Source organism: Mus pahari, chromosome 14 (genome assembly GCF_900095145.1).
Source record: "Mus pahari chromosome 14, PAHARI_EIJ_v1.1, whole genome shotgun sequence".
In the NCBI taxonomy this organism is placed as follows: Eukaryota; Metazoa; Chordata; class Mammalia; order Rodentia; family Muridae; genus Mus; species Mus pahari.
The window spans coordinates 13,093,302-13,097,550 of NC_034603.1; positions in this window are offsets into that span (position 1 = coordinate 13,093,302).

The window sequence follows — 4,249 nt, forward strand, 5'->3', positions numbered from 1 at the left end:
TTTTTTTTTTTTTTTTTTTTTTTTTTTTTAAGTCCACTGGGTTTAATTAGCACTGCCCATTGGCCTCATCTTGTGCAGGTGACCATAACCATTGTAAGCTCATGATGCTGGGACCGTGGCACGTTGGCATGTCCGGGAGACAGCACTTAACAGTGTTCTTCCTCCTCATGTCTTCTGCCCTGTTTTCAGTGGTGGGAATCTTGAATCCTGGTGGTGGAGCACACTCCAGCCTGTATCAGAAGCTTGTGGGAGCTTTTGAAGAATGAAGAAACAACACCCAATTTCTGGTCCATCTCTTCAAAACTATTGAGTCGTCAGCGGCAGGGGAGGCATGTAAAATGCATGTGAGATTCCCCAGATCCTTTTATTCAGCTCCTTTTGAATTCCTCCCATCTTTTTAGAGAGCGTGTTAGAAGAAACTAAAGCAGATGTCTCTCCCTTGTAGTGCTGAAGTTTCTGTTAAGTAGCTGGGCTTATCTGAAACTTAATGATCTTCAGTGTTCGTGTGGAGGGTGCATGTTCAGGTATATACTTGTGCCCATTGAAGGAAAATCCTGCGCTAAGTTTGGGAGTCATTTCCGGCATGCCTACCTCGATTCTCTGTTAGCACAGAGTACCTATGTGACAGCTTGCTGAAATCTATTGCCTAAAGGATCTCACGCTGTCATAAGGAAGGCTCGAGTGCCAGGTTCACATTATGTAACACACTGTGCCAAGTCAGATGAGCCTTTCAGCAGCATCTGAAGGTGGCACACACCTTTAGTCCCAGCACTTGGGAGACAGGGGCAGGCAGATCTCTTGAGTTTGAAGCCAGCCTGATCTACAGAGTTCCAGGACAGCCAGGGCTACACAGAGAAACCTTGTCTTGAAAACAACAAACTTCACACAAAAAAAACCCCTAAAGACTCTCCATCCTTGGCTTCAGATCAGTAGTGAGACAAACCTGAACATTGCAGTGGTTTGAAAGCACTGTTTATCTTCATGCACGTGTGTACCTGGCAGAGGCTCATGGATGCTGGCTGAAACAGGCACTCCTGAGCCTAATGGTTCCACCAACGGGAGGACTGAAGGGCTTTATAGTTGCCTTCCCCAGGTGACGACACCAGTGGCTTGAAGAGGAATGGCTCCCAGGGCTCATATATTGGATGTTTAAGTCATTAGGGAGTGGCAGCCACTTGACCAGGATTAGGACATGTGGCCTTGTTGGAGGAAGTGTGTCACTGGGGGGTGGGCTTTGGGGTTTCAAGTGCTCATGTCAGGTCCAGTGGCTCTCCCTGCTGCCTGCTCATCTGGATATAGAACTCTGGGCTTCTCCAGCACCATGTTTCCTGCCGTGATAATGGACTAAACCTCTGAACTGTAAGCCAGCCCCAATCACGGTGTTGTCACAGGAATAGGACACGAAGATACCACCAACATCTCGTTGGAACCGCTGCAGTGGCTGTCACATGAAAAAGTTGTCTTTGAAGGCCTGGACAGAGCTAGCTAACACTCTGGTGGAGCAAAACCTAATTCTATTAGTACTTGTTTTTCAAAAACTTAATATATACTTATGGCTCCTTCAAACTATTGTGAACCTCTGATTTAATGTGCCTTGTTCTGGTAACACTAGGATGGTATATCAGATGACCCAGTGGTGTCAGAGCTCTCTGCCATGGAGGCTATGGGGGTTAGGTTGTTGTTAGGCAGGGCTGCAAATGATGTCACCTACTGAGCCATCTTGCCCTCGTGTGTGTGTGTGTGTGTGTGTGTGTGTTGCATGTGCAGAGTCAGGACAACCTGTGGGAGCCGGTTCTCTTACCACGTGGGTCTCAGGAATTAAACTCAGGTTGTCAGACTTGGTGGCAAGTGTCTTTCCCCACTGAGCCATCTTGCCAGCTCACTGGTCGTTTTGGTAATACTTTCCATATCATAGCATACTTGACCTAGGAAGATCTGCTAAAGTTGAACCATCTAGTTAAAGAAGAAAAAGTGAGAAAATTTACCTTCGATTATACTTGATGTCATCAATTCTCCTTTTCCTGACCATGTAGTGTTCCATTTTATACATAGGGCTTCATGTCACCTGTGAGCAATATGCTAAAAAATACTTAGCAATATGCTAAATCTCTGGCTCCAAACTGCAGTCCAGCAGCCTTAGCCTCCACTCCCTTTTGGAGCTTATAGGAACACCCTCACACAATATTCTGTTTTGCAATCCTTTCTTCCTTCATTGACAACTGCTTGGCCTCAATAAAGATAGATTGGCCAAGAAATTGCCAAACTTGATTTCTGAATTCTCAAAAGTCAAAACAACAGTAGTCGTGCACAAACCAATAATCCCCAAATGTATCAAACTTGTTCCACTCTCTCTACTTTCTATTCTTAAAGACTTACCTGTGCTCTGCTCTGAAAAAAATCTTAAGATTTATAAATTGCTCATTGGGTATGGTTAAAAAAAATCTATAAAATCTATAATAAAATATGGCTTTAAACTCATAACAAAAAGCTTGTAATTAAAAATTATCATCGATAGATTCATGTATGTGTGTGTATGTGTGTATATGTGTATGTGTGTGTGTGGACATGGATAGATCCATGTATACATGTGTGTATGTCTATGTGTATGTATGTGCGTGTGTACATGGTTAGATCCATGTATACGTGTGTGTGTATGTATACATGTGTGTGTATGTGTGTATGTATATGCATATGTGTGTGTGTGTGTGTAACTTGGACTCAGATCTATATGAATGTATGTAACTTGGATTCAATTCTCATTTAAAAAAATAGATCTATTAGGAAAATGAATGTTTTTAAATAGCAACTATGCGGCTCTTTTCCATCTTTGTCAATGACCTCATCAAGATGTTAGCAGTCACATAACTGGTAGCCGTCTTTACTGAGGTTAAAGTATGTGCCATGTGACTTAACCACATCTTCAGATGACCTCATGACTTAGAACAATCACTGTAAAACTTCACAGTCTTGGCAAGCTCTGTTATCATTGTACCTCTTCTTAGACTAAGGAAGCAACAAGTCTCAGATATTTTGGGTTGGTATGGATTTTTGTATGATGATAAAATGTTTAAGGTTATATTTGGTACAACAAACTATACATGTGGTTCAGCTCTGGTTTAGAATATATCACATGTGATGATTAAAAATTAAGGTTCTAAAGGTCTATTCACATTAACAAAGGCTAAGTTAAGATGTATGTCAAACTCCTTCTGTCTTTGCAAACTTCAACAATAAGCTGCTAGAAAATTTAGATAAGTAACACCATATGATTGATAAATAATATATATTTGATAAATCCCTAAGGTTTACTCAGGTCCACAGTATGATTAAATGTTTAATTTTGATATTAGAAAAGCTTTAATTAAAAAATGGTTATTTTTAATGTTCAAACTTAACAGGGAAATAGCTGTAAAAATCTAATCTTACAAAAACTACTAACTTACTGTAAACTGTTAAGAATAATTAAGACATGTAAGTTGATAGTCACATTATAAATGATCAAATTATTTAATGTGTTCAGAACTATTTTTGTAGTTCTAATTAAGTACTAATGTAACTAATTTTAAGAATTAGCTTTATTTAGCCTCCTTTATAGATTTTTAAAGTGAAGCCTAAAACAAGTAACTAGAAACAAAGAAAGCTTGTATATTTATATATACTTAATTGATAGATTGTCCTCAAACTCTCTAGAGATCTGTTGACTATAGCATTTAAAATGTTTAATAAGAGTATATCTACCTAATAGATAGTGGTCCCCAACCTCTTCATAGAGGCTGCTGAGGGGCCAGGTTAGGATTTCACACCCTAGTCACAATGTTTAATAAGAAAGCTTCCTGTGATAGAGGTACCAGTTTCTGGCAGCATCCCTAAGATCTCCAAAGAACATGGTGGGCCCCGAAGAATTCCAGCTGGAAGCTGCTTTAAATAGGGCAAAGCTGGACACTGGGTGGAGAACAGCCCTTCTTCACCTCTCCCACTGCCAGGATCTGTTAAAACGGACAGGCCGGATCCTACGGTGTTGATTGCCCTGATTTACTTAGACAAGGCAGGCCAGTTCCCTCAGATTCCTCCTCCACAGGGTAGTCGGTTGGATCTTCTGGGCCCGGCAATCAAAGACTGATACTGGGCTAGGACCTCTTCCCGAAAGAACCATAGAGGAACCTAGGGTGATTTTCTGCCGTAGACTAACCTCAGTCAGTCCCTCCGTCCACAGGAGAATCAGAGTCCTGGTACAGGTGGGCAGGGTGAC